The 26821-nt window shown below is 50.5% G+C and overlaps 35 non-coding genes across 35 annotated transcripts; 16 read left to right on the top strand and 19 right to left on the bottom strand.

The window, feature by feature from the left end:
- Positions 1-65: 65 nt before the first annotated feature.
- Positions 66-147, bottom strand: TRNAS-GCU (transfer RNA serine (anticodon GCU)). The gene has a single exon. It is a non-coding gene; the product is annotated as a tRNA-Ser (tRNA).
- Positions 148-1444: 1297 nt separating this feature from the next.
- On the bottom strand, positions 1445-1526 carry TRNAS-GCU (transfer RNA serine (anticodon GCU)). The gene has a single exon. It is a non-coding gene; the product is annotated as a tRNA-Ser (tRNA).
- An 852-nt stretch (positions 1527-2378) lies between these two features.
- Positions 2379-2452, top strand: TRNAT-AGU (transfer RNA threonine (anticodon AGU)). The gene has a single exon. It is a non-coding gene; the product is annotated as a tRNA-Thr (tRNA).
- A 371-nt stretch (positions 2453-2823) lies between these two features.
- TRNAS-GCU (transfer RNA serine (anticodon GCU)) lies at positions 2824-2905 on the bottom strand. The gene has a single exon. It is a non-coding gene; the product is annotated as a tRNA-Ser (tRNA).
- Positions 2906-3757: 852 nt separating this feature from the next.
- TRNAT-AGU (transfer RNA threonine (anticodon AGU)) lies at positions 3758-3831 on the top strand. The gene has a single exon. It is a non-coding gene; the product is annotated as a tRNA-Thr (tRNA).
- Positions 3832-4202: 371 nt separating this feature from the next.
- Positions 4203-4284, bottom strand: TRNAS-GCU (transfer RNA serine (anticodon GCU)). The gene has a single exon. It is a non-coding gene; the product is annotated as a tRNA-Ser (tRNA).
- Positions 4285-5136: 852 nt separating this feature from the next.
- TRNAT-AGU (transfer RNA threonine (anticodon AGU)) lies at positions 5137-5210 on the top strand. The gene has a single exon. It is a non-coding gene; the product is annotated as a tRNA-Thr (tRNA).
- A 371-nt stretch (positions 5211-5581) lies between these two features.
- Positions 5582-5663, bottom strand: TRNAS-GCU (transfer RNA serine (anticodon GCU)). Its single transcript has one exon. It is a non-coding gene; the product is annotated as a tRNA-Ser (tRNA).
- Positions 5664-6515: 852 nt separating this feature from the next.
- On the top strand, positions 6516-6589 carry TRNAT-AGU (transfer RNA threonine (anticodon AGU)). The gene has a single exon. It is a non-coding gene; the product is annotated as a tRNA-Thr (tRNA).
- Positions 6590-6960: 371 nt separating this feature from the next.
- TRNAS-GCU (transfer RNA serine (anticodon GCU)) lies at positions 6961-7042 on the bottom strand. Its single transcript has one exon. It is a non-coding gene; the product is annotated as a tRNA-Ser (tRNA).
- Positions 7043-7894: 852 nt separating this feature from the next.
- TRNAT-AGU (transfer RNA threonine (anticodon AGU)) lies at positions 7895-7968 on the top strand. The gene has a single exon. It is a non-coding gene; the product is annotated as a tRNA-Thr (tRNA).
- Positions 7969-8339: 371 nt separating this feature from the next.
- Positions 8340-8421, bottom strand: TRNAS-GCU (transfer RNA serine (anticodon GCU)). The gene has a single exon. It is a non-coding gene; the product is annotated as a tRNA-Ser (tRNA).
- Positions 8422-10652: 2231 nt separating this feature from the next.
- On the top strand, positions 10653-10726 carry TRNAT-AGU (transfer RNA threonine (anticodon AGU)). The gene has a single exon. It is a non-coding gene; the product is annotated as a tRNA-Thr (tRNA).
- A 371-nt stretch (positions 10727-11097) lies between these two features.
- Positions 11098-11179, bottom strand: TRNAS-GCU (transfer RNA serine (anticodon GCU)). Its single transcript has one exon. It is a non-coding gene; the product is annotated as a tRNA-Ser (tRNA).
- Positions 11180-12031: 852 nt separating this feature from the next.
- On the top strand, positions 12032-12105 carry TRNAT-AGU (transfer RNA threonine (anticodon AGU)). Its single transcript has one exon. It is a non-coding gene; the product is annotated as a tRNA-Thr (tRNA).
- A 371-nt stretch (positions 12106-12476) lies between these two features.
- On the bottom strand, positions 12477-12558 carry TRNAS-GCU (transfer RNA serine (anticodon GCU)). The gene has a single exon. It is a non-coding gene; the product is annotated as a tRNA-Ser (tRNA).
- An 852-nt stretch (positions 12559-13410) lies between these two features.
- TRNAT-AGU (transfer RNA threonine (anticodon AGU)) lies at positions 13411-13484 on the top strand. Its single transcript has one exon. It is a non-coding gene; the product is annotated as a tRNA-Thr (tRNA).
- Positions 13485-13855: 371 nt separating this feature from the next.
- TRNAS-GCU (transfer RNA serine (anticodon GCU)) lies at positions 13856-13937 on the bottom strand. The gene has a single exon. It is a non-coding gene; the product is annotated as a tRNA-Ser (tRNA).
- Positions 13938-14789: 852 nt separating this feature from the next.
- Positions 14790-14863, top strand: TRNAT-AGU (transfer RNA threonine (anticodon AGU)). Its single transcript has one exon. It is a non-coding gene; the product is annotated as a tRNA-Thr (tRNA).
- Positions 14864-15234: 371 nt separating this feature from the next.
- Positions 15235-15316, bottom strand: TRNAS-GCU (transfer RNA serine (anticodon GCU)). Its single transcript has one exon. It is a non-coding gene; the product is annotated as a tRNA-Ser (tRNA).
- Positions 15317-16168: 852 nt separating this feature from the next.
- TRNAT-AGU (transfer RNA threonine (anticodon AGU)) lies at positions 16169-16242 on the top strand. Its single transcript has one exon. It is a non-coding gene; the product is annotated as a tRNA-Thr (tRNA).
- Positions 16243-16613: 371 nt separating this feature from the next.
- Positions 16614-16695, bottom strand: TRNAS-GCU (transfer RNA serine (anticodon GCU)). Its single transcript has one exon. It is a non-coding gene; the product is annotated as a tRNA-Ser (tRNA).
- An 852-nt stretch (positions 16696-17547) lies between these two features.
- TRNAT-AGU (transfer RNA threonine (anticodon AGU)) lies at positions 17548-17621 on the top strand. Its single transcript has one exon. It is a non-coding gene; the product is annotated as a tRNA-Thr (tRNA).
- A 371-nt stretch (positions 17622-17992) lies between these two features.
- TRNAS-GCU (transfer RNA serine (anticodon GCU)) lies at positions 17993-18074 on the bottom strand. The gene has a single exon. It is a non-coding gene; the product is annotated as a tRNA-Ser (tRNA).
- A 1297-nt stretch (positions 18075-19371) lies between these two features.
- TRNAS-GCU (transfer RNA serine (anticodon GCU)) lies at positions 19372-19453 on the bottom strand. The gene has a single exon. It is a non-coding gene; the product is annotated as a tRNA-Ser (tRNA).
- An 852-nt stretch (positions 19454-20305) lies between these two features.
- TRNAT-AGU (transfer RNA threonine (anticodon AGU)) lies at positions 20306-20379 on the top strand. The gene has a single exon. It is a non-coding gene; the product is annotated as a tRNA-Thr (tRNA).
- Positions 20380-20750: 371 nt separating this feature from the next.
- On the bottom strand, positions 20751-20832 carry TRNAS-GCU (transfer RNA serine (anticodon GCU)). The gene has a single exon. It is a non-coding gene; the product is annotated as a tRNA-Ser (tRNA).
- An 852-nt stretch (positions 20833-21684) lies between these two features.
- TRNAT-AGU (transfer RNA threonine (anticodon AGU)) lies at positions 21685-21758 on the top strand. Its single transcript has one exon. It is a non-coding gene; the product is annotated as a tRNA-Thr (tRNA).
- Positions 21759-22129: 371 nt separating this feature from the next.
- Positions 22130-22211, bottom strand: TRNAS-GCU (transfer RNA serine (anticodon GCU)). Its single transcript has one exon. It is a non-coding gene; the product is annotated as a tRNA-Ser (tRNA).
- Positions 22212-23063: 852 nt separating this feature from the next.
- TRNAT-AGU (transfer RNA threonine (anticodon AGU)) lies at positions 23064-23137 on the top strand. The gene has a single exon. It is a non-coding gene; the product is annotated as a tRNA-Thr (tRNA).
- Positions 23138-23508: 371 nt separating this feature from the next.
- TRNAS-GCU (transfer RNA serine (anticodon GCU)) lies at positions 23509-23590 on the bottom strand. Its single transcript has one exon. It is a non-coding gene; the product is annotated as a tRNA-Ser (tRNA).
- Positions 23591-24442: 852 nt separating this feature from the next.
- TRNAT-AGU (transfer RNA threonine (anticodon AGU)) lies at positions 24443-24516 on the top strand. The gene has a single exon. It is a non-coding gene; the product is annotated as a tRNA-Thr (tRNA).
- A 371-nt stretch (positions 24517-24887) lies between these two features.
- On the bottom strand, positions 24888-24969 carry TRNAS-GCU (transfer RNA serine (anticodon GCU)). Its single transcript has one exon. It is a non-coding gene; the product is annotated as a tRNA-Ser (tRNA).
- An 851-nt stretch (positions 24970-25820) lies between these two features.
- On the top strand, positions 25821-25894 carry TRNAT-AGU (transfer RNA threonine (anticodon AGU)). Its single transcript has one exon. It is a non-coding gene; the product is annotated as a tRNA-Thr (tRNA).
- Positions 25895-26265: 371 nt separating this feature from the next.
- On the bottom strand, positions 26266-26347 carry TRNAS-GCU (transfer RNA serine (anticodon GCU)). Its single transcript has one exon. It is a non-coding gene; the product is annotated as a tRNA-Ser (tRNA).
- Between the last annotated feature and the right edge of the window lie 474 nt (positions 26348-26821).

Raw genomic sequence — 26821 nt, 5'->3', positions numbered from 1 at the left:
CATCCGCTGGCAGACAAAAGAGGCTCAGCAAAGCAAGTTTCCAAGTGGGAAACGTCAGAAAGAATCGACGAGGATGGGATTCGAACCCATGCATGCAGAGCACAATGGAGTAGCAGTCCATCGCCTTAACCACTCGGCCACCTCATCCTGGCGGCGGCCGATTCCCAACATCCCCAAAAGAATTTTGAGGAGCCTTGGGCTGCGTTTCCACTCAACCTCGTGTAGCGTCGTTCATTGGCCCACTGGGCCTTATCTCACCTCCTACGGTATATAATGTCTTTCTAGTGGAAAGTCTACCAGAGATAAACCCACGCCAAGGGTTTAAATGCCAAAATGTCTCTAGTCATCAATAGTTCTTACTCATGTCTGTACTTACCTGGCATTCCTTCAATCAGTCTATTCCTTAAATATGCCGTGAAAGCAAGACAGATCTGGATGCATGCTGCGCTGGCTCAATCAGCCACGCCACCACAAATCTCTAGCCCTCCACATGCGTCCAACTGCTGTGGCATTCTGCCAATTTGTCCGTGCGGTTTCAAGCAGCGCCTTTCCCAAAAAGATTTGATTTCTTAAATGTCACGACTCGCAGGGACTTCCTATTATTAAATGTTGCTGCCGAGTATGGAATAGAAGTGAAGGTCTCTTAGCTTTTGCAAAGGCAACCCCGTGAAACTCACTGCGGATGTTTGGGGGGCGTGAAGGGAAGGGGAGGGGGGACTTCTATTGTCCACATGGGTCCTCCTGGCGAGGATGGGATAAAAAGGCAAACGCTGTAAAGGCTGCGTCAAATAATACAGGCGCGCAGAAATTGGAGTCATCCATTAGAGATGCCGTTTGGCAGGCTTCCCGGCGGCGGTTTATTCGCAGGGCGCTGTGGCTTGGTCGTTTCAAGCGCCTGACTAGTAAACAGGAGATCCAGCGCTTTCTTTCCGTGGCACTGTGGCTTGGTTGGTTAAAGCGCCCGTATTGTAACCCGGGCACCCGGCGGCTTCCTCATGTGGCGCTGTGGCTTAGTTGGTTAAAGCGCCTTTCTAGTAAACTGGAGATCCTGAGTTCGAATCTCAGCAGTGCCTACCTTCCCTATTTTCAGCTTTTCACGCAAAATGATAAGGAGGCGTTTGACATCAAACTTGCCTTTCCCACAGCACAAAGATAGACCCATGGCGGGATAAAGAATGTGTATTGGCTAATGGCGGGAAAAGGAGGAACTCTGCCACCACCTTCTTTAGAGGATATAGGATGGCATCAAGCCAGACAAATGAAAAGAGAGGTGACTTCCTAGTGCCCCCCTTCATCGGCCACACCATCCATAGAGACGTCATTGCAGAGTTTGCCAACGGCCCTTCTTGAATGGTGATTGCGAATGTCCGTGCTCTGGGCATCCGCTGGCAGACAAAATAGGCTCAGCAAAGCAAGTTTCCAAGTGGGAAACGTCAGAAAGAATCGACGAGGATGGGATTCGAACCCATGCATGCAGAGCACAATGGATTAGCAGTCCATCGCCTTAACCACTCGGCCACCTCGTCCTGGCGGCGGCCGATTCCCAACATCCCCAAAAGAATTTTGAGGAGCCTTGGGCTGCGTTTCCACTCAACCTCGTGTAGCGTCGTTCATTGGCCCAGTGGGCCTTATCTCACCTCCTACGGTATATAATGTCTTTCTAGTGGAAAGTCTACCAGAGATAAACAAACGCCAAGGGTTTAAATGCCAAAATGTCTCTAGTCATCAATAGTTCTTACTCATGTCTGTACTTCCCTGGCATTCCTTCAATCAGTCTATTCCTTAAATATGCCGTGAAAGCAAGACAGATCTGGATGCATGCTGCGCTGGCTCAATCAGCCACGCCACCACAAATCTCTAGCCCTCCACATGCGTCCAACTGCTGTGGCATTCTGCCAATTTGTCCGTGCGGTTTCAAGCAGCGCCTTTCCCAAAAAGATTTGATTTCTTAAATGTCACGACTCGCAGGGACTTCCTATTATTAAATGTTGCTGCCGAGTATGGAATAGAAGTGAAGGTCTCTTAGCTTTTGCAAAGGCAACCCCGTGAAACTCACTGCGGATGTTTGGGGGGCGTGAAGGGAAGGGGAGGGGGGACTTCTATTGTCCACATGGGTCCTCCTGGCGAGGATGGGATAAAAAGGCAAACGCTGTAAGGGCTGCGTCAAATAATACAGGCGCGCAGAAATTGGAGTCATCCATTAGAGATGCCGTTTGGCAGGCTTCCCGGCGGCGGTTTATTCGCAGGGCGCTGTGGCTTGGTCGTTTCAAGCGCCTGTCTAGTAAACAGGAGATCCAGCGCTTTCTTTCCGTGGCACTGTGGCTTGGTTGGTTAAAGCGCCCATATTGTAACCCGGGCACCCGGCGGCTTCCTCATGTGGCGCTGTGGCTTAGTTGGTTAAAGCGCCTGTCTAGTAAACAGGAGATCCTGAGTTCGAATCTCAGCAGTGCCTACCTTCCCTATTTTCAGCTTTTCACGCAAAATGATAAGGAGGCGTTTGACATCGAACTTGCCTTTCCCACAGCCCAAAGATAGACCCATGGCGGGATAAAGAATGTGTATTGGCTAATGGCGGGAAAAGGAGGAACTCTGCCACCACCTTCTTTAGAGGATATAGGATGGCATCAAGCCAGACAAATGAAAAGAGAGGTGACTTCCTAGTGCCCCCCTTCATCGGCCACACCATCCATCCAGACGTCATTGCAGAGTTTGCCAACGGCCCTTCTTGAATGGTGATTGCGAATGTCCGTGCTCTGGGCATCCGCTGGCAGACAAAAGAGGCTCAGCAAAGCAAGTTTCCAAGTGGGAAACGTCAGAAAGAATCGACGAGGATGGGATTCGAACCCATGCATGCAGAGGACAATGGATTAGCAGTCCATCGCCTTAACCACTCGGCCACCTTGTCCTGGCGGCGGCCGATTCCCAACATCCCCAAAAGAATTTTGAGGAGCCTTGGGCTGCGTTTCCACTCAACCTCGTGTAGCGTCGTTCATTGGCCCAGTGGGCCTTATCTCACCTCCTACGGTATATAATGTCTTTCTAATGGAAAGTCTACCAGAGATAAACACACGCCAAGGGTTTAAATGCCAAAATGTCTCTAGTCATCAATAGTTCTTACTCATGTCTGTACTTCCCTGGCATTCCTTCAATCAGTCTATTCCTTAAATATGCCGTGAAAGCAAGACAGATCTGGATGCATGCTGCGCTGGCTCAATCAGCCACGCCACCACAAATCTCTAGCCCTCCACATGCGTCCAACTGCTGTGGCATTCTGCCAATTTGTCCGTGCGGTTTCAAGCAGCGCCTTTCCCAAAAAGATTTGATTTCTTAAATGTCACGACTCGCAGGGACTTCCTATTATTAAATGTTGCTGCCGAGTATGGAATAGAAGTGAAGGTCTCTTAGCTTTTGCAAAGGCAACCCCGTGAAACTCACTGCGGATGTTTGGGGGGCGTGAAGGGAAGGGGAGGGGGGACTTCTATTGTCCACATGGGTCCTCCTGGCGAGGATGGGATAAAAAGGCAAACGCTGTAAGGGCTGCGTCAAATAATACAGGCGCGCAGAAATTGGAGTCATCCATTAGAGATGCCGTTTGGCAGGCTTCCCGGCGGCGGTTTATTCGCAGGGCGCTGTGGCTTGGTCGTTTCAAGCGCCTGTCTAGTAAACAGGAAATCCAGCGCTTTCTTTCCGTGGCACTGTGGCTTGGTTGGTTAAAGCGCCCGTATTGTAACCCGGGCACCCGGCGGCTTCCTCATGTGGCGCTGTGGCTTAGTTGGTTAAAGCGCCTGTCTAGTAAACAGGAGATCCTGAGTTCGAATCTCAGCAGTGCCTACCTTCCCTATTTTCAGCTTTTCACGCAAAATGATAAGGAGGCGTTTGACATCGAACTTGCCTTTCCCACAGCCCAAAGATAGACCCATGGCGGGATAAAGAATGTGTATTGGCTAATGGCGGGAAAAGGAGGAACTCTGCCACCACCTTCTTTAGAGGATATAGGATGGCATCAAGCCAGACAAATGAAAAGAGAGGTGACTTCCTAGTGCCCCCCTTCATCGGCCACACCATCCATCCAGACGTCATTGCAGAGTTTGCCAACGGCCCTTCTTGAATGGTGATTGCGAATGTCCGTGCTCTGGGCATCCGCTGGCAGACAAAAGAGGCTCAGCAAAGCAAGTTTCCAAGTGGGAAACGTCAGAAAGAATCGACGAGGATGGGATTCGAACCCATGCATGCAGAGCACAATGGATTAGCAGTCCATCGCCTTAACCACTCGGCCACCTCGTCCTGGCGGCGGCCGATTCCCAACATCCCCAAAAGAATTTTGAGGAGCCTTGGGCTGCGTTTCCACTCAACCTCGTGTAGCGTCGTTCATTGGCCCAGTGGGCCTTATCTCACCTCCTACGGTATATAATGTCTTTCTAGTGGAAAGTCTACCAGAGATAAACCCACGCCAAGGGTTTAAATGCCAAAATGTCTCTAGTCATCAATAGTTCTTACTCATGTCTGTACTTCCCTGGCATTCCTTCAATCAGTCTATTCCTTAAATATGCCGTGAAAGCAAGACAGATCTGGATGCATGCTGCGCTGGCTCAATCAGCCACGCCACCACAAATCTCTAGCCCTCCACATGCGTCCAACTGCTGTGGCATTCTGCCAATTTGTCCGTGCGGTTTCAAGCAGCGCCTTTCCCAAAAAGATTTGATTTCTTAAATGTCACGACTCGCAGGGACTTCCTATTATTAAATGTTGCTGCCGAGTATGGAATAGAAGTGAAGGTCTCTTAGCTTTTGCAAAGGCAACCCCGTGAAACTCACTGCGGATGTTTGGGGGGCGTGAAGGGAAGGGGAGGGGGGACTTCTATTGTCCACATGGGTCCTCCTGGCGAGGATGGGATAAAAAGGCAAACGCTGTAAGGGCTGCGTCAAATAATACAGGCGCGCAGAAATTGGAGTCATCCATTAGAGATGCCGTTTGGCAGGCTTCCCGGCGGCGGTTTATTCGCAGGGCGCTGTGGCTTGGTCGTTTCAAGCGCCTGTCTAGTAAACAGGAGATCCAGCGCTTTCTTTCCGTGGCACTGTGGCTTGGTTGGTTAAAGCGCCCATATTATAACCCGGGCACCCGGCGGCTTCCTCATGTGGCGCTGCGGCTTAGTTGGTTAAAGCGCCTGTCTAGTAAACAGGAGATCCTGAGTTCGAATCTCAGCAGTGCCTACCTTCCCTATTTTCAGCTTTTCACGCAAAATGATAAGGAGGCGTTTGACATCGAACTTGCCTTTCCCACAGCCCAAAGATAGACCCATGGCGGGATAAAGAATGTGTATTGGCTAATGGCGGGAAAAGGAGGAACTCTGCCACCACCTTCTTTAGAGGATATAGGATGGCATCAAGCCAGACAAATGAAAAGAGAGGTGACTTCCTAGTGCCCCCCTTCATCGGCCACACCATCCATCCAGACGTCATTGCAGAGTTTGCCAACGGCCCTTCTTGAATGGTGATTGCGAATGTCCGTGCTCTGGGCATCCGCTGGCAGACAAAAGAGGCTCAGCAAAGCAAGTTTCCAAGTGGGAAACGTCAGAAAGAATCGACGAGGATGGGATTCGAACCCATGCATGCAGAGCACAATGGATTAGCAGTCCATCGCCTTAACCACTCGGCCACCTCGTCCTGGCGGCGGCCGATTCCCAACATCCCCAAAAGAATTTTGAGGAGCCTTGGGCTGCGTTTCCACTCAACCTCGTGTAGCGTCGTTCATTGGCCCAGTGGGCCTTATCTCACCTCCTACGGTATATAATGTCTTTCTAGTGGAAAGTCTACCAGAGATAAACCCACGCCAAGGGTTTAAATGCCAAAATGTCTCTAGTCATCAATAGTTCTTACTCATGTCTGTACTTCCCTGGCATTCCTTCAATCAGTCTATTCCTTAAATATGCCGTGAAAGCAAGACAGATCTGGATGCATGCTGCGCTGGCTCAATCAGCCACGCCACCACAAATCTCTAGCCCTCCACATGCGTCCAACTGCTGTGGCATTCTGCCAATTTGTCCGTGCGGTTTCAAGCAGCGCCTTTCCCAAAAAGATTTGATTTCTTAAATGTCACGACTCGCAGGGACTTCCTATTATTAAATGTTGCTGCCGAGTATGGAATAGAAGTGAAGGTCTCTTAGCTTTTGCAAAGGCAACCCCGTGAAACTCACTGCGGATGTTTGGGGGGCGTGAAGGGAAGGGGAGGGGGGACTTCTATTGTCCACATGGGTCCTCCTGGCGAGGATGGGATAAAAAGGCAAACGCTGTAAGGGCTGCGTCAAATAATACAGGCGTGCAGAAATTGGAGTCATCCATTAGAGATGCCGTTTGGCAGGCTTCCCGGCGGCGGTTTATTCGCAGGGCGCTGTGGCTTGGTCGTTTCAAGCGCCTGTCTAGTAAACAGGAGATCCAGCGCTTTCTTTCCGTGGCACTGTGGCTTGGTTGGTTAAAGCGCCCGTATTGTAACCCGGGCACCCGTCGGCTTCCTCAAGTGGCGCTGTGGCTTAGTTGGTTAAAGCGCCTGTCTAGTAAACAGGAGATCCTGAGTTCGAATCTCAGCAGTGCCTACCTTCCCTATTTTAAGCTTTTCACGCAAAATGATAAGGAGGCGTTTGACATCGAACTTGCCTTTCCCACAGCCCAAAGATAGACCCATGGCAGGATAAAGAATGTGTATTGGCTAATGGCGGGAAAAGGAGGAACTCTGCCACCACCTTCTTTAGAGGATATAGGATGGCATCAAGCCAGACAAATGAAAAGAGAGGTGACTTCCTAGTGCCCCCCTTCATCGGCCACACCATCCATCCAGACGTCATTGCAGAGTTTGCCAACGGCCCCTCTTGAATGGTGATTGCGAATGTCCGTGCTCTCGGCATCCGCTGGCAGACAAAAGAGGCTCAGCAAAGCAAGTTTCCAAGTGGGAAACGTCAGAAAGAATCGACGAGGATGGGTTTCGAACCCATGCATGCAGAGCACAATGGATTAGCAGTCCATCGCCTTAACCACTCAGCCACCTCGTCCTGGCGGCAGCCGATTCCCAACATCCCCAAAAGAATTTTGAGGAGCCTTGGGCTGCGTTTCCACTCAACCTCGTGTAGCGTCGTTCATTGGCCCACTGGGCCTTATCTCACCTCCTACGGTATATAATGTCTTTCTAGTGGAAAGTCTACCAGAGATAAACCCACGCCAAGGGTTTAAATGCCAAAATGTCTCTAGTCATCAATAGTTCTTACTCATGTCTGTACTTACCTGGCATTCCTTCAATCAGTCTATTCCTTAAATATGCCGTGAAAGCAAGACAGATCTGGATGCATGCTGCGCTGGCTCAATCAGCCACGCCACCACAAATCTCTAGCCCTCCACATGCGTCCAACTGCTGTGGCATTCTGCCAATTTGTCCGTGCGGTTTCAAGCAGCGCCTTTCCCAAAAAGATTTGATTTCTTAAATGTCACGACTCGCAGGGACTTCCTATTATTAAATGTTGCTGCCGAGTATGGAATAGAAGTGAAGGTCTCTTAGCTTTTGCAAAGGCAACCCCGTGAAACTCACTGCGGATGTTTGGGGGGCGTGAAGGGAAGGGGAGGGGGGACTTCTATTGTCCACATGGGTCCTCCTGGCGAGGATGGGATAAAAAGGCAAACGCTGTAAGGGCTGCGTCAAATAATACAGGCGCGCAGAAATTGGAGTCATCCATTAGAGATGCCGTTTGGCAGGCTTCCCGGCGGCGGTTTATTCGCAGGGCGCTGTGGCTTGGTCGTTTCAAGCGCCTGACTAGTAAACAGGAGATCCAGCGCTTTCTTTCCTTGGCACTGTGGCTTGGTTGGTTAAAGCGCCCGTATTGTAACCCGGGCACCCGGCGGCTTCCTCATGTGGCGCTGTGGCTTAGTTGGTTAAAGCGCCTGTCTAGTAAACAGGAGATCCTGAGTTCGAATCTCAGCAGTGCCTACCTTCCCTATTTTCAGCTTTTCACGCAAAATGATAAGGAGGCGTTTGACATCGAACTTGCCTTTCCCACAGCCCACAGATAGACCCATGGCGGGATAAAGAATGTGTATTGGCTAATGGCGGGAAAAGGAGGAACTCTGCCACCACCTTCTTTAGAGGATATAGGATGGCATCAAGCCAGACAAATGAAAAGAGAGGTGACTTCCTAGTGCCCCCCTTCATCGGCCACACCATCCATCCAGACGTCATTGCAGAGTTTGCCAACGGCCCTTCTTGAATGGTGATTGCGAATGTCCGTGCTCTGGGCATCCGCTGGCAGACAAAAGAGGCTCAGCAAAGCAAGTTTCCAAGTGGGAAACGTCAGAAAGAATCGACGAGGATGGGATTCGAACCCATGCATGCAGAGCACAATGGAGTAGCAGTCCATCGCCTTAACCACTCGGCCACCTCATCCTGGCGGCGGCCGATTCCCAACATCCCCAAAAGAATTTTGAGGAGCCTTGGGCTGCGTTTCCACTCAACCTCGTGTAGCGTCGTTCATTGGCCCAGTGGGCCTTATCTCACCTCCTACGGTATATAATGTCTTTCTAGTGGAAAGTCTACCAGAGATAAACCCACGCCAAGGGTTTAAATGCCAAAATGTCTCTAGTCATCAATAGTTCTTACTCATGTCTGTACTTACCTGGCATTCCTTCAATCAGTCTATTCCTTAAATATGCCGTGAAAGCAAGACAGATCTGGATGCATGCTGCGCTGGCTCAATCAGCCACGCCACCACAAATCTCTAGCCCTCCACATGCGTCCAACTGCTGTGGCATTCTGCCAATTTGTCCGTGCGGTTTCAAGCAGCGCCTTTCCCAAAAAGATTTGATTTCTTAAATGTCACGACTCGCAGGGACTTCCTATTATTAAATGTTGCTGCCGAGTATGGAATAGAAGTGAAGGTCTCTTAGCTTTTGCAAAGGCAACCCCGTGAAACTCACTGCGGATGTTTGGGGGGCGTGAAGGGAAGGGGAGGGGGGACTTCTATTGTCCACATGGGTCCTCCTGGCGAGGATGGGATAAAAAGGCAAACGCTGTAAGGGCTGCGTCAAATAATACAGGCGCGCAGAAATTGGAGTCATCCATTAGAGATGCCGTTTGGCAGGCTTCCCGGCGGCGGTTTATTCGCAGGGCGCTGTGGCTTGGTCGTTTCAAGCGCCTGACTAGTAAACAGGAGATCCAGCGCTTTCTTTCCGTGGCACTGTGGCTTGGTTGGTTAAAGCGCCCGTATTGTAACCCGGGCACCCGGCGGCTTCCTCATGTGGCGCTGTGGCTTACTTGGTTAAAGCGCCTTTCTAGTAAACTGGAGATCCTGAGTTCGAATCTCAGCAGTGCCTACCTTCCCTATTTTCAGCTTTTCACGCAAAATGATAAGGAGGCGTTTGACATCAAACTTGCCTTTCCCACAGCACAAAGATAGACCCATGGCGGGATAAAGAATGTGTATTGGCTAATGGCGGGAAAAGGAGGAACTCTGCCACCACCTTCTTTAGAGGATATAGGATGGCATCAAGCCAGACAAATGAAAAGAGAGGTGACTTCCTAGTGCCCCTCTTCATCGGCCACACCATCCATAGAGACGTCATTGCAGAGTTTGCCAACGGCCCTTCTTGAATGGTGATTGCGAATGTCCGTGCTCTGGGCATCCGCTGGCAGACAAAATAGGCTCAGCAAAGCAAGTTTCCAAGTGGGAAACGTCAGAAAGAATCGACGAGGATGGGATTCGAACCCATGCATGCAGAGCACAATGGATTAGCAGTCCATCGCCTTAACCACTCGGCCACCTCTTCCTGGCGGCGGCCGATTCCCAACATCCCCAAAAGAATTTTGAGGAGCCTTGGGCTGCGTTTCCACTCAACCTCGTGTAGCATCGTTCATTGGCCCACTGGGCCTTATCTCACCTCCTACGGTATATAATGTCTTTCTAGTGGAAAGTCTACCAGAGATAAACCCACGCCAAGGGTTTAAATGCCAAAATGTCTCTAGTCATCAATAGTTCTTACTCATGTCTGTACTTCCCTGGCATTCCTTCAATCAGTCTATTCCTTAAATATGCCGTGAAAGCAAGACAGATCTGGATGCATGCTGCGCTGGCTCAATCAGCCACGCCACCACAAATCTCTAGCCCTCCACATGCGTCCAACTGCTGTGGCATTCTGCCAATTTGTCCGTGCGGTTTCAAGCAGCGCCTTTCCCAAAAAGATTTGATTTCTTAAATGTCACGACTCGCAGGGACTTCCTATTATTAAATGTTGCTGCCGAGTATGGAATAGAAGTGAAGGTCTCTTAGCTTTTGCAAAGGCAACCCCGTGAAACTCACTGCGGATGTTTGGGGGGCGTTAAGGGAAATGGAGGGGGGACTTCTATTGTCCACATGGGTCCTCCTGGCGAGGATGGGATAAAAAGGCAAACGCTGTAAGGGCTGCGTCAAATAATACAGGCGCGCAGAAATTGGAGTCATCCATTAGAGATGCCGTTTGGCAGGCTTCCCGGCGGCGGTTTATTCGCAGGGCGCTGTGGCTTGGTCGTTTCAAGCGCCTGTCTAGTAAACAGGAGATCCAGCGCTTTCTTTCCGTGGCACTGTGGCTTGGTTGGTTAAAGCGCCCATATTGTAACCCGGGCACCCGGCGGCTTCCTCATGTGGCGCTGTGGCTTAGTTGGTTAAAGCGCCTGTCTAGTAAACAGGAGATCCTGAGTTCGAATCTCAGCAGTGCCTACCTTCCCTATTTTCAGCTTTTCACGCAAAATGATAAGGAGGCGTTTGACATCGAACTTGCCTTTCCCACAGCCCAAAGATAGACCCATGGCGGGATAAAGAATGTGTATTGGCTAATGGCGGGAAAAGGAGGAACTCTGCCACCACCTTCTTTAGAGGATATAGGATGGCATCAAGCCAGACAAATGAAAAGAGAGGTGACTTCCTAGTGCCCCCCTTCATCGGCCACACCATCCATCCAGACGTCATTGCAGAGTTTGCCAACGGCCCTTCTTGAATGGTGATTGCGAATGTCCGTGCTCTGGGCATCCGCTGGCAGACAAAAGAGGCTCAGCAAAGCAAGTTTCCAAGTGGGAAACGTCAGAAAGAATCGACGAGGATGGGATTCGAACCCATGCATGCAGAGCACAATGGATTAGCAGTCCATCGCCTTAACCACTCGGCCACCTCGTCCTGGCGGCGGCCGATTCCCAACATCCCCAAAAGAATTTTGAGGAGCCTTGGGCTGCGTTTCCACTCAACCTCGTGTAGCGTCGTTCATTGGCCCACTGGGCCTTATCTCACCTCCTACGGTATATAATGTCTTTCTAGTGGAAAGTCTACCAGAGATAAACACACGCCAAGGGTTTAAATGCCAAAATGTCTCTAGTCATCAATAGTTCTTACTCATGTCTGTACTTCCCTGGCATTCCTTCAATCAGTCTATTCCTTAAATATGCCGTGAAAGCAAGACAGATCTGGATGCATGCTGCGCTGGCTCAATCAGCCACGCCACCACAAATCTCTAGCCCTCCACATGCGTCCAACTGCTGTGGCATTCTGCCAATTTGTCCGTGCGGTTTCAAGCAGCGCCTTTCTCAAAAAGATTTGATTTCTTAAATGTCACGACTCGCAGGGACTTCCTATTATTAAATGTTGCTGCCGAGTATGGAATAGAAGTGAAGGTCTCTTAGCTTTTGCAAAGGCAACCCCGTGAAACTCACTGCGGATGTTTGGGGGGCGTGAAGGGAAGGGGAGGGGGGACTTCTATTGTCCACATGGGTCCTCCTGGCGAGGATGGGATAAAAAGGCAAACGCTGTAAGGGCTGCGTCAAATAATACAGGCGCGCAGAAATTGGAGTCATCCATTAGAGATGCCGTTTGGCAGGCTTTCCGGCGGCGGTTTATTCGCAGGGCGCTGTGGCTTGGTCGTTTCAAGCGCCTGTCTAGTAAACAGGAGATCCAGCACTTTCTTTCCGTGGCACTGTGGCTTGGTTGGTTAAAGCGCCCGTATTGTAACCCGGGCACCCGGCGGTTTCCTCATGTGGCGCTGTGGCTTAGTTGGTTAAAGCGCCTGTCTAGTAAACAGGAGATCCTGAGTTCGAATCTCAGCAGTGCCTACCTTCCCTATTTTCAGCTTTTCACGCAAAATGATAAGGAGGCGTTTGACATCGAACTTGCCTTTCCCACAGCCCAAAGATAGACCCATGGCGGGATAAAGAATGTGTATTGGCTAATGGCGGGAAAAGGAGGAACTCTGCCACCACCTTCTTTAGAGGATATAGGATGGCATCAAGCCAGACAAATGAAAAGAGAGGTGACTTCCTAGTGCCCCCCTTCATCGGCCACACCATCCATCCAGACGTCATTGCAGAGTTTGCCAACGGCCCTTCTTGAATGGTGATTGCGAATGTCCGTGCTCTGGGCATCCGCTGGCAGACAAAAGAGGCTCAGCAAAGCAAGTTTCCAAGTGGGAAACGTCAGAAAGAATCGACGAGGATGGGATTCGAACCCATGCATGCAGAGCACAATGGATTAGCAGTCCATCGCCTTAACCACTCGGCCACCTCGTCCTGGCGGCGGCCGATACCCAACATCCCCAAAAGAATTTTGAGGAGCCTTGGGCTGCGTTTCCACTCAACCTCGTGTAGCGTCGTTCATTGGCCCACTGGGCCTTATCTCACCTCCTACGGTATATAATGTCTTTCTAGTGGAAAGTCTACCAGAGATAAACCCACGCCAAGGGTTTAAATGCCAAAATGTCTCTAGTCATCAATAGTTCTTACTCATGTCTGTACTTCCCTGGCATTCCTTCAATCAGTCTATTCCTTAAATATGCCGTGAAAGCAAGACAGATCTGGATGCATGCTGCGCTGGCTCAATCAGCCACGCCACCACAAATCTCTAGCCCTCCACATGCGTCCAACTGCTGTGGCATTCTGCCAATTTGTCCGTGCGGTTTCAAGCAGCGCCTTTCCCAAAAAGATTTGATTTCTTAAATGTCACGACTCGCAGGGACTTCCTATTATTAAATGTTGCTGCCGAGTATGGAATAGAAGTGAAGGTCTCTTAGCTTTTGCAAAGGCAACCCCGTGAAACTCACTGCGGATGTTTGGGGGGCGTGAAGGGAAGGGGAGGGGGGACTTCTATTGTCCACATGGGTCCTCCTGGCGAGGATGGGATAAAAAGGCAAACGCTGTAAGGGCTGCGTCAAATAATACAGGCGCGCAGAAATTGGAGTCATCCATTAGAGATGCCGTTTGGCAGGCTTCCCGGCGGCGGTTTATTCGCAGGGCGCTGTGGCTTGGTCGTTTCAAGCGCCTGTCTAGTAAACAGGAGATCCAGCGCTTTCTTTCCGTGGCACTGTGGCTTGGTTGGTTAAAGCGCCCATATTATAACCCGGGCACCCTGCGGCTTCCTCATGTGGCGCTGTGGCTTAGTTGGTTAAAGCGCCTGTCTAGTAAACAGGAGATCCTGAGTTCGAATCTCAGCAGTGCCTACCTTCCCTATTTTCAGCTTTTCACGCAAAATGATAAGGAGGCGTTTGACATCGAACTTGCCTTTCCCACAGCCCAAAGATAGACCCATGGCGGGATAAAGAATGTGTATTGGCTAATGGCGGGAAAAGGAGGAACTCTGCCACCACCTTCTTTAGAGGATATAGGATGGCATCAAGCCAGACAAATGAAAAGAGAGGTGACTTCCTAGTGCCCCCCTTCATCGGCCACACCATCCATCCAGACGTCATTGCAGAGTTTGCCAACGGCCCTTCTTGAATGGTGATTGCGAATGTCCGTGCTCTGGGCATCCGCTGGCAGACAAAAGAGGCTCAGCAAAGCAAGTTTCCAAGTGGGAAACGTCAGAAAGAATCGACGAGGATGGGATTCGAACCCATGCATGCAGAGCACAATGGATTAGCAGTCCATCGCCTTAACCACTCGGCCACCTCGTCCTGGCGGCGGCCGATACCCAACATCCCCAAAAGAATTTTGAGGAGCCTTGGGCTGCGTTTCCACTCAACCTCGTGTAGCGTCGTTCATTGGCCCACTGGGCCTTATCTCACCTCCTACGGTATATAATGTCTTTCTAGTGGAAAGTCTACCAGAGATAAACCCACGCCAAGGGTTTAAATGCCAAAATGTCTCTAGTCATCAATAGTTCTTACTCATGTCTGTACTTCCCTGGCATTCCTTCAATCAGTCTATTCCTTAAATATGCCGTGAAAGCAAGACAGATCTGGATGCATGCTGCGCTGGCTCAATCAGCCACGCCACCACAAATCTCTAGCCCTCCACATGCGTCCAACTGCTGTGGCATTCTGCCAATTTGTCCGTGCGGTTTCAAGCAGCGCCTTTCCCAAAAAGATTTGATTTCTTAAATGTCACGACTCGCAGGGACTTCCTATTATTAAATGTTGCTGCCGAGTATGGAATAGAAGTGAAGGTCTCTTAGCTTTTGCAAAGGCAACCCCGTGAAACTCACTGCGGATGTTTGGGGGGCGTGAAGGGAAGGGGAGGGGGGACTTCTATTGTCCACATGGGTCCTCCTGGCGAGGATGGGATAAAAAGGCAAACGCTGTAAGGGCTGCGTCAAATAATACAGGCGCGCAGAAATTGGAGTCATCCATTAGAGATGCCGTTTGGCAGGCTTCCCGGCGGCGGTTTATTCGCAGGGCGCTGTGGCTTGGTCGTTTCAAGCGCCTGTCTAGTAAACAGGAGATCCAGCGCTTTCTTTCCGTGGCACTGTGGCTTGGTTGGTTAAAGCGCCCATATTATAACCCGGGCACCCTGCGGCTTCCTCATGTGGCGCTGTGGCTTAGTTGGTTAAAGCGCCTGTCTAGTAAACAGGAGATCCTGAGTTCGAATCTCAGCAGTGCCTACCTTCCCTATTTTCAGCTTTTCACGCAAAATGATAAGGAGGCGTTTGACATCGAACTTGCCTTTCCCACAGCCCAAAGATAGACCCATGGCGGGATAAAGAATGTGTATTGGCTAATGGCGGGAAAAGGAGGAACTCTGCCACCACCTTCTTTAGAGGATATAGGATGGCATCAAGCCAGACAAATGAAAAGAGAGGTGACTTCCTAGTGCCCCCCTTCATCGGCCACACCATCCATCCAGACGTCATTGCAGAGTTTGCCAACGGCCCTTCTTGAATGGTGATTGCGAATGTCCGTGCTCTGGGCATCCGCTGGCAGACAAAAGAGGCTCAGCAAAGCAAGTTTCCAAGTGGGAAACGTCAGAAAGAATCGACGAGGATGGGATTCGAACCCATGCATGCAGAGCACAATGGATTAGCAGTCCATCGCCTTAACCACTCGGCCACCTCGTCCTGGCGGCGGCCGATACCCAACATCCCCAAAAGAATTTTGAGGAGCCTTGGGCTGCGTTTCCACTCAACCTCGTGTAGCGTCGTTCATTGGCCCACTGGGCCTTATCTCACCTCCTACGGTATATAATGTCTTTCTAGTGGAAAGTCTACCAGAGATAAACCCACGCCAAGGGTTTAAATGCCAAAATGTCTCTAGTCATCAATAGTTCTTACTCATGTCTGTACTTCCCTGGCATTCCTTCAATCAGTCTATTCCTTAAATATGCCGTGAAAGCAAGACAGATCTGGATGCATGCTGCGCTGGCTCAATCAGCCACGCCACCACAAATCTCTAGCCCTCCACATGCGTCCAACTGCTGTGGCATTCTGCCAATTTGTCCGTGCGGTTTCAAGCAGCGCCTTTCCCAAAAAGATTTGATTTCTTAAATGTCACGACTCGCAGGGACTTCCTATTATTAAATGTTGCTGCCGAGTATGGAATAGAAGTGAAGGTCTCTTAGCTTTTGCAAAGGCAACCCCGTGAAACTCACTGCGGATGTTTGGGGGGCGTGAAGGGAAGGGGAGGGGGGACTTCTATTGTCCACATGGGTCCTCCTGGCGAGGATGGGATAAAAAGGCAAACGCTGTAAGGGCTGCGTCAAATAATACAGGCGCGCAGAAATTGGAGTCATCCATTAGAGATGCCGTTTGGCAGGCTTCCCGGCGGCGGTTTATTCGCAGGGCGCTGTGGCTTGGTCGTTTCAAGCGCCTGTCTAGTAAACAGGAGATCCAGCGCTTTCTTTCCGTGGCACTGTGGCTTGGTTGGTTAAAGCGCCCATATTATAACCCGGGCACCCTGCGGCTTCCTCATGTGGCGCTGTGGCTTAGTTGGTTAAAGCGCCTGTCTAGTAAACAGGAGATCCTGAGTTCGAATCTCAGCAGTGCCTACCTTCCCTATTTTCAGCTTTTCACGCAAAATGATAAGGAGGCGTTTGACATCGAACTTGCCTTTCCCACAGCCCAAAGATAGACCCATGGCGGGATAAAGAATGTGTATTGGCTAATGGCGGGAAAAGGAGGAACTCTGCCACCACCTTCTTTAGAGGATATAGGATGGCATCAAGCCAGACAAATGAAAAGAGAGGTGACTTCCTAGTGCCCCCCTTCATCGGCCACACCATCCATCCAGACGTCATTGCAGAGTTTGCCAACGGCCCTTCTTGAATGGTGATTGCGAATGTCCGTGCTCTGGGCATCCGCTGGCAGACAAAAGAGGCTCAGCAAAGCAAGTTTCCAAGTGGGAAACGTCAGAAAGAATCGACGAGGATGGGATTCGAACCCATGCATGCAGAGCACAATGGATTAGCAGTCCATCGCCTTAACCACTCGGCCACCTCGTCCTGCCGGCGGCCGATTCCCAACATCCCCAAAAGAATTTTGAGGAGCCTTGGGCTGCGTTTCCACTCAACCTCGTGTAGCGTCGTTCATTGGCCCAGTGGGCCTTATCTCACCTCCTACGGTATATAATGTCTTTCTAGTGGAAAGTCTACCAGAGATAAACCCACGCCAAGGGTTTAAATGCCAAAATGTCTCTAGTCATCAATAGTTCTTACTCATGTCTGTACTTCCCTGGCATTCCTTCAATCAGTCTATTCCTTAAATATGCCGTGAAAGCAAGACAGATCTGGATGCATGCTGCGCTGGCTCAATCAGCCACGCCACCACAAATCTCTAGCCCTCCACATGCGTCCAACTGCTGTGGCATTCTGCCAATTTGTCCGTGCGGTTTCAAGCAGCGCCTTTCCCAAAAAGATTTGATTTCTTAAATGTCACGACTCGCAGGGACTTCCTATTATTAAATGTTGCTGCCGAGTATGGAATAGAAGTGAAGGTCTCTTAGCTTTTGCAAAGGCAACCCCGTGAAACTCACTGCGGATGTTTGGGGGGCGTGAAGGGAAGGGGAGGGGGGACTTCTATTGTCCACATGGGTCCTCCTGGCGAGGATGGGATAAAAAGGCAAACGCTGTAAGGGCTGCGTCAAATAATACAGGCGCGCAGAAATTGGAGTCATCCATTAGAGATGCCGTTTGGCAGGCTTCCCGGCGGCGGTTTATTCGCAGGGCGCTGTGGCTTGGTCGTTTCAAGCGCCTGACTAGTAAACAGGAGATCCAGCGCTTTCTTTCCGTGGCACTGTGGCTTGGTTGGTTAAAGCTCCCGTATTGTAACCCGGGCACCCGGCGGCTTCCTCATGTGGCGCTGTGGCTTAGTTGGTTAAAGCGCCTGTCTAGTAAACAGGAGATCCTGAGTTCGAATCTCAGCAGTGCCTACCTTCCCTATTTTCAGCTTTTCACGCAAAATGATAAGGAGGCGTTTGACATCGAACTTGCCTTTCCCACAGCCCAAAGATAGACCCATGGCGGGATAAAGAATGTGTATTGGCTAATGGCGGGAAAAGGAGGAACTCTGCCACCACCTTCTTTAGAGGATATAGGATGGCATCAAGCCAGACAAATGAAAAGAGAGGTGACTTCCTAGTGCCCCCCTTCATCGGCCACACCATCCATCCAGACGTCATTGCAGAGTTTGCCAACGGCCCTTCTTGAATGGTGATTGCGAATGTCCGTGCTCTGGGCATCCGCTGGCAGACAAAAGAGGCTCAGCAAAGCAAGTTTCCAAGTGGGAAACGTCAGAAAGAATCGACGAGGATGGGATTCGAACCCATGCATGCAGAGCACAATGGAGTAGCAGTCCATCGCCTTAACCACTCGGCCACCTCATCCTGGCGGCGGCCGATTCCCAACATCCCCAAAAGAATTTTGAGGAGCCTTGGGCTGCGTTTCCACTCAACCTCGTGTAGCGTCGTTCATTGGCCCACTGGGCCTTATCTCACCTCCTACGGTATATAATGTCTTTCTAGTGGAAAGTCTACCAGAGATAAACCCACGCCAAGGGTTTAAATGCCAAAATGTCTCTAGTCATCAATAGTTCTTACTCATGTCTGTACTTACCTGGCATTCCTTCAATCAGTCTATTCCTTAAATATGCCGTGAAAGCAAGACAGATCTGGATGCATGCTGCGCTGGCTCAATCAGCCACGCCACCACAAATCTCTAGCCCTCCACATGCGTCCAACTGCTGTGGCATTCTGCCAATTTGTCCGTGCGGTTTCAAGCAGCGCCTTTCCCAAAAAGATTTGATTTCTTAAATGTCACGACTCGCAGGGACTTCCTATTATTAAATGTTGCTGCCGAGTATGGAATAGAAGTGAAGGTCTCTTAGCTTTTGCAAAGGCAACCCCGTGAAACTCACTGCGGATGTTTGGGGGGCGTGAAGGGAAGGGGAGGGGGGACTTCTATTGTCCACATGGGTCCTCCTGGCGAGGATGGGATAAAAAGGCAAACGCTGTAAAGGCTGCGTCAAATAATACAGGCGCGCAGAAATTGGAGTCATCCATTAGAGATGCCGTTTGGCAGGCTTCCCGGCGGCGGTTTATTCGCAGGGCGCTGTGGCTTGGTCGTTTCAAGCGCCTGACTAGTAAACAGGAGATCCAGCGCTTTCTTTCCGTGGCACTGTGGCTTGGTTGGTTAAAGCGCCCGTATTGTAACCCGGGCACCCGGCGGCTTCCTCATGTGGCGCTGTGGCTTACTTGGTTAAAGCGCCTTTCTAGTAAACTGGAGATCCTGAGTTCGAATCTCAGCAGTGCCTACCTTCCCTATTTTCAGCTTTTCACGCAAAATGATAAGGAGGCGTTTGACATCAAACTTGCCTTTCCCACAGCACAAAGATAGACCCATGGCGGGATAAAGAATGTGTATTGGCTAATGGCGGGAAAAGGAGGAACTCTGCCACCACCTTCTTTAGAGGATATAGGATGGCATCAAGCCAGACAAATGAAAAGAGAGGTGACTTCCTAGTGCCCCCCTTCATCGGCCACACCATCCATAGAGACGTCATTGCAGAGTTTGCCAACGGCCCTTCTTGAATGGTGATTGCGAATGTCCGTGCTCTGGGCATCCGCTGGCAGACAAAATAGGCTCAGCAAAGCAAGTTTCCAAGTGGGAAACGTCAGAAAGAATCGACGAGGATGGGATTCGAACCCATGCATGCAGAGCACAATGGATTAGCAGTCCATCGCCTTAACCACTCGGCCACCTCGTCCTGGCGGCGGCCGATTCCCAACATCCCCAAAAGAATTTTGAGGAGCCTTGGGCTGCGTTTCCACTCAACCTCGTGTAGCGTCGTTCATTGGCCCAGTGGGCCTTATCTCACCTCCTACGGTATATAATGTCTTTCTAGTGGAAAGTCTACCAGAGATAAACAAACGCCAAGGGTTTAAATGCCAAAATGTCTCTAGTCATCAATAGTTCTTACTCATGTCTGTACTTCCCTGGCATTCCTTCAATCAGTCTATTCCTTAAATATGCCGTGAAAGCAAGACAGATCTGGATGCATGCTGCGCTGGCTCAATCAGCCACGCCACCACAAATCTCTAGCCCTCCACATGCGTCCAACTGCTGTGGCATTCTGCCAATTTGTCCGTGCGGTTTCAAGCAGCGCCTTTCCCAAAAAGATTTGATTTCTTAAATGTCACGACTCGCAGGGACTTCCTATTATTAAATGTTGCTGCCGAGTATGGAATAGAAGTGAAGGTCTCTTAGCTTTTGCAAAGGCAACCCCGTGAAACTCACTGCGGATGTTTGGGGGGCGTGAAGGGAAGGGGAGGGGGGACTTCTATTGTCCACATGGGTCCTCCTGGCGAGGATGGGATAAAAAGGCAAACGCTGTAAGGGCTGCGTCAAATAATACAGGCGCGCAGAAATTGGAGTCATCCATTAGAGATGCCGTTTGGCAGGCTTCCCGGCGGCGGTTTATTCGCAGGGCGCTGTGGCTTGGTCGTTTCAAGCGCCTGTCTAGTAAACAGGAGATCCAGCGCTTTCTTTCCGTGGCACTGTGGCTTGGTTGGTTAAAGCGCCCATATTGTAACCCGGGCACCCGGCGGCTTCCTCATGTGGCGCTGTGGCTTAGTTGGTTAAAGCGCCTGTCTAGTAAACAGGAGATCCTGAGTTCGAATCTCAGCAGTGCCTACCTTCCCTATTTTCAGCTTTTCACGCAAAATGATAAGGAGGCGTTTGACATCGAACTTGCCTTTCCCACAGCCCAAAGATAGACCCATGGCGGGATAAAGAATGTGTATTGGCTAATGGCGGGAAAAGGAGGAACTCTGCCACCACCTTCTTTAGAGGATATAGGATGGCATCAAGCCAGACAAATGAAAAGAGAGGTGACTTCCTAGTGCCCCCCTTCATCGGCCACACCATCCATCCAGACGTCATTGCAGAGTTTGCCAACGGCCCTTCTTGAATGGTGATTGCGAATGTCCGTGCTCTGGGCATCCGCTGGCAGACAAAAGAGGCTCAGCAAAGCAAGTTTCCAAGTGGGAAACGTCAGAAAGAATCGACGAGGATGGGATTCGAACCCATGCATGCAGAGGACAATGGATTAGCAGTCCATCGCCTTAACCACTCGGCCACCTTGTCCTGGCGGCGGCCGATTCCCAACATCCCCAAAAGAATTTTGAGGAGCCTTGGGCTGCGTTTCCACTCAACCTCGTGTAGCGTCGTTCATTGGCCCAGTGGGCCTTATCTCACCTCCTACGGTATATAATGTCTTTCTAATGGAAAGTCTACCAGAGATAAACACACGCCAAGGGTTTAAATGCCAAAATGTCTCTAGTCATCAATAGTTCTTACTCATGTCTGTACTTCCCTGGCATTCCTTCAATCAGTCTATTCCTTAAATATGCCGTGAAAGCAAGACAGATCTGGATGCATGCTGCGCTGGCTCAATCAGCCACGCCACCACAAATCTCTAGCCCTCCACATGCGTCCAACTGCTGTGGCATTCTGCCAATTTGTCCGTGCGGTTTCAAGCAGCGCCTTTCCCAAAAAGATTTGATTTCTTAAATGTCACGACTCGCAGGGACTTCCTATTATTAAATGTTGCTGCCGAGTATGGAATAGAAGTGAAGGTCTCTTAGCTTTTGCAAAGGCAACCCCGTGAAACTCACTGCGGATGTTTGGGGGGCGTGAAGGGAAGGGGAGGGGGGACTTCTATTGTCCACATGGGTCCTCCTGGCGAGGATGGGATAAAAAGGCAAACGCTGTAAGGGCTGCGTCAAATAATACAGGCGCGCAGAAATTGGAGTCATCCATTAGAGATGCCGTTTGGCAGGCTTCCCGGCGGCGGTTTATTCGCAGGGCGCTGTGGCTTGGTCGTTTCAAGCGCCTGTCTAGTAAACAGGAAATCCAGCGCTTTCTTTCCGTGGCACTGTGGCTTGGTTGGTTAAAGCGCCCGTATTGTAACCCGGGCACCCGGCGGCTTCCTCATGTGGCGCTGTGGCTTAGTTGGTTAAAGCGCCTGTCTAGTAAACAGGAGATCCTGAGTTCGAATCTCAGCAGTGCCTACCTTCCCTATTTTCAGCTTTTCACGCAAAATGATAAGGAGGCGTTTGACATCGAACTTGCCTTTCCCACAGCCCAAAGATAGACCCATGGCGGGATAAAGAATGTGTATTGGCTAATGGCGGGAAAAGGAGGAACTCTGCCACCACCTTCTTTAGAGGATATAGGATGGCATCAAGCCAGACAAATGAAAAGAGAGGTGACTTCCTAGTGCCCCCCTTCATCGGCCACACCATCCATCCAGACGTCATTGCAGAGTTTGCCAACGGCCCTTCTTGAATGGTGATTGCGAATGTCCGTGCTCTGGGCATCCGCTGGCAGACAAAAGAGGCTCAGCAAAGCAAGTTTCCAAGTGGGAAACGTCAGAAAGAATCGACGAGGATGGGATTCGAACCCATGCATGCAGAGCACAATGGATTAGCAGTCCATCGCCTTAACCACTCGGCCACCTCGTCCTGGCGGCGGCCGATTCCCAACATCCCCAAAAGAATTTTGAGGAGCCTTGGGCTGCGTTTCCACTCAACCTCGTGTAGCGTCGTTCATTGGCCCAGTGGGCCTTATCTCACCTCCTACGGTATATAATGTCTTTCTAGTGGAAAGTCTACCAGAGATAAACCCACGCCAAGGGTTTAAATGCCAAAATGTCTCTAGTCATCAATAGTTCTTACTCATGTCTGTACTTCCCTGGCATTCCTTCAATCAGTCTATTCCTTAAATATGCCGTGAAAGCAAGACAGATCTGGATGCATGCTGCGCTGGCTCAATCAGCCACGCCACCACAAATCTCTAGCCCTCCACATGCGTCCAACTGCTGTGGCATTCTGCCAATTTGTCCGTGCGGTTTCAAGCAGCGCCTTTCCCAAAAAGATTTGATTTCTTAAATGTCACGACTCGCAGGGACTTCCTATTATTAAATGTTGCTGCCGAGTATGGAATAGAAGTGAAGGTCTCTTAGCTTTTGCAAAGGCAACCCCGTGAAACTCACTGCGGATGTTTGGGGGGCGTGAAGGGAAGGGGAGGGGGGACTTCTATTGTCCACATGGGTCCTCCTGGCGAGGATGGGATAAAAAGGCAAACGCTGTAAGGGCTGCGTCAAATAATACAGGCGCGCAGAAATTGGAGTCATCCATTAGAGATGCCGTTTGGCAGGCTTCCCGGCGGCGGTTTATTCGCAGGGCGCTGTGGCTTGGTCGTTTCAAGCGCCTGTCTAGTAAACAGGAGATCCAGCGCTTTCTTTCCGTGGCACTGTGGCTTGGTTGGTTAAAGCGCCCATATTATAACCCGGGCACCCGGCGGCTTCCTCATGTGGCGCTGCGGCTTAGTTGGTTAAAGCGCCTGTCTAGTAAACAGGAGATCCTGAGTTCGAATCTCAGCAGTGCCTACCTTCCCTATTTTCAGCTTTTCACGCAAAATGATAAGGAGGCGTTTGACATCGAACTTGCCTTTCCCACAGCCCAAAGATAGACCCATGGCGGGATAAAGAATGTGTATTGGCTAATGGCGGGAAAAGGAGGAACTCTGCCACCACCTTCTTTAGAGGATATAGGATGGCATCAAGCCAGACAAATGAAAAGAGAGGTGACTTCCTAGTGCCCCCCTTCATCGGCCACACCATCCATCCAGACGTCATTGCAGAGTTTGCCAACGGCCCTTCTTGAATGGTGATTGCGAATGTCCGTGCTCTGGGCATCCGCTGGCAGACAAAAGAGGCTCAGCAAAGCAAGTTTCCAAGTGGGAAACGTCAGAAAGAATCGACGAGGATGGGATTCGAACCCATGCATGCAGAGCACAATGGATTAGCAGTCCATCGCCTTAACCACTCGGCCACCTCGTCCTGGCGGCGGCCGATTCCCAACATCCCCAAAAGAATTTTGAGGAGCCTTGGGCTGCGTTTCCACTCAACCTCGTGTAGCGTCGTTCATTGGCCCAGTGGGCCTTATCTCACCTCCTACGGTATATAATGTCTTTCTAGTGGAAAGTCTACCAGAGATAAACCCACGCCAAGGGTTTAAATGCCAAAATGTCTCTAGTCATCAATAGTTCTTACTCATGTCTGTACTTCCCTGGCATTCCTTCAATCAGTCTATTCCTTAAATATGCCGTGAAAGCAAGACAGATCTGGATGCATGCTGCGCTGGCTCAATCAGCCACGCCACCACAAATCTCTAGCCCTCCACATGCGTCCAACTGCTGTGGCATTCTGCCAATTTGTCCGTGCGGTTTCAAGCAGCGCCTTTCCCAAAAAGATTTGATTTCTTAAATGTCACGACTCGCAGGGACTTCCTATTATTAAATGTTGCTGCCGAGTATGGAATAGAAGTGAAGGTCTCTTAGCTTTTGCAAAGGCAACCCCGTGAAACTCACTGCGGATGTTTGGGGGGCGTGAAGGGAAGGGGAGGGGGGACTTCTATTGTCCACATGGGTCCTCCTGGCGAGGATGGGATAAAAAGGCAAACGCTGTAAGGGCTGCGTCAAATAATACAGGCGTGCAGAAATTGGAGTCATCCATTAGAGATGCCGTTTGGCAGGCTTCCCGGCGGCGGTTTATTCGCAGGGCGCTGTGGCTTGGTCGTTTCAAGCGCCTGTCTAGTAAACAGGAGATCCAGCGCTTTCTTTCCGTGGCACTGTGGCTTGGTTGGTTAAAGCGCCCGTATTGTAACCCGGGCACCCGTCGGCTTCCTCAAGTGGCGCTGTGGCTTAGTTGGTTAAAGCGCCTGTCTAGTAAACAGGAGATCCTGAGTTCGAATCTCAGCAGTGCCTACCTTCCCTATTTTAAGCTTTTCACGCAAAATGATAAGGAGGCGTTTGACATCGAACTTGCCTTTCCCACAGCCCAAAGATAGACCCATGGCAGGATAAAGAATGTGTATTGGCTAATGGCGGGAAAAGGAGGAACTCTGCCACCACCTTCTTTAGAGGATATAGGATGGCATCAAGCCAGACAAATGAAAAGAGAGGTGACTTCCTAGTGCCCCCCTTCATCGGCCACACCATCCATCCAGACGTCATTGCAGAGTTTGCCAACGGCCCCTCTTGAATGGTGATTGCGAATGTCCGTGCTCTCGGCATCCGCTGGCAGACAAAAGAGGCTCAGCAAAGCAAGTTTCCAAGTGGGAAACGTCAGAAAGAATCGACGAGGATGGGTTTCGAACCCATGCATGCAGAGCACAATGGATTAGCAGTCCATCGCCTTAACCACTCAGCCACCTCGTCCTGGCGGCAGCCGATTCCCAACATCCCCAAAAGAATTTTGAGGAGCCTTGGGCTGCGTTTCCACTCAACCTCGTGTAGCGTCGTTCATTGGCCCACTGGGCCTTATCTCACCTCCTACGGTATATAATGTCTTTCTAGTGGAAAGTCTACCAGAGATAAACCCACGCCAAGGGTTTAAATGCCAAAATGTCTCTAGTCATCAATAGTTCTTACTCATGTCTGTACTTACCTGGCATTCCTTCAATCAGTCTATTCCTTAAATATGCCGTGAAAGCAAGACAGATCTGGATGCATGCTGCGCTGGCTCAATCAGCCACGCCACCACAAATCTCTAGCCCTCCACATGCGTCCAACTGCTGTGGCATTCTGCCAATTTGTCCGTGCGGTTTCAAGCAGCGCCTTTCCCAAAAAGATTTGATTTCTTAAATGTCACGACTCGCAGGGACTTCCTATTATTAAATGTTGCTGCCGAGTATGGAATAGAAGTGAAGGTCTCTTAGCTTTTGCAAAGGCAACCCCGTGAACTCACTGCGGATGTTTGGGGGGCGTGAAGGGAAGGGGAGGGGGGACTTCTATTGTCCACATGGGTCCTCCTGGCGAGGATGGGATAAAAAGGCAAACGCTGTAAGGGCTGCGTCAAATAATACAGGCGCGCAGAAATTGGAGTCATCCATTAGAGATGCCGTTTGGCAGGCTTCCCGGCGGCGGTTTATTCGCAGGGCGCTGTGGCTTGGTCGTTTCAAGCGCCTGACTAGTAAACAGGAGATCCAGCGCTTTCTTTCCTTGGCACTGTGGCTTGGTTGGTTAAAGCGCCCGTATTGTAACCCGGGCACCCGGCGGCTTCCTCATGTGGCGCTGTGGCTTAGTTGGTTAAAGCGCCTGTCTAGTAAACAGGAGATCCTGAGTTCGAATCTCAGCAGTGCCTACCTTCCCTATTTTCAGCTTTTCACGCAAAATGATAAGGAGGCGTTTGACATCGAACTTGCCTTTCCCACAGCCCACAGATAGACCCATGGCGGGATAAAGAATGTGTATTGGCTAATGGCGGGAAAAGGAGGAACTCTGCCACCACCTTCTTTAGAGGATATAGGATGGCATCAAGCCAGACAAATGAAAAGAGAGGTGACTTCCTAGTGCCCCCCTTCATCGGCCACACCATCCATCCAGACGTCATTGCAGAGTTTGCCAACGGCCCTTCTTGAATGGTGATTGCGAATGTCCGTGCTCTGGGCATCCGCTGGCAGACAAAAGAGGCTCAGCAAAGCAAGTTTCCAAGTGGGAAACGTCAGAAAGAATCGACGAGGATGGGATTCGAACCCATGCATGCAGAGCACAATGGAGTAGCAGTCCATCGCCTTAACCACTCGGCCACCTCATCCTGGCGGCGGCCGATTCCCAACATCCCCAAAAGAATTTTGAGGAGCCTTGGGCTGCGTTTCCACTCAACCTCGTGTAGCGTCGTTCATTGGCCCAGTGGGCCTTATCTCACCTCCTACGGTATATAATGTCTTTCTAGTGGAAAGTCTACCAGAGATAAACCCACGCCAAGGGTTTAAATGCCAAAATGTCTCTAGTCATCAATAGTTCTTACTCATGTCTGTACTTACCTGGCATTCCTTCAATCAGTCTATTCTTAAATATGCCGTGAAAGCAAGGACAGATCTGGATGCATGCTGCGCTGGCTCAATCAGCCACGCCACCACAAATCTCTAGCCCTCCACATGCGTCCAACTGCTGTGGCATTCTGCCAATTTGTCCGTGCGGTTTCAAGCAGCGCCTTTCCCAAAAAGATTTGATTTCTTAAATGTCACGACTCGCAGGGACTTCCTATTATTAAATGTTGCTGCCGAGA

Source organism: Leptodactylus fuscus, chromosome 7, assembly GCF_031893055.1.
Source record: "Leptodactylus fuscus isolate aLepFus1 chromosome 7, aLepFus1.hap2, whole genome shotgun sequence".
NCBI classification, from domain to species: Eukaryota; Metazoa; Chordata; class Amphibia; order Anura; family Leptodactylidae; genus Leptodactylus; species Leptodactylus fuscus.
Note: the sequence above shows the minus strand (reverse complement) of the source record. Positions and strands in the feature narration are given on the sequence as shown.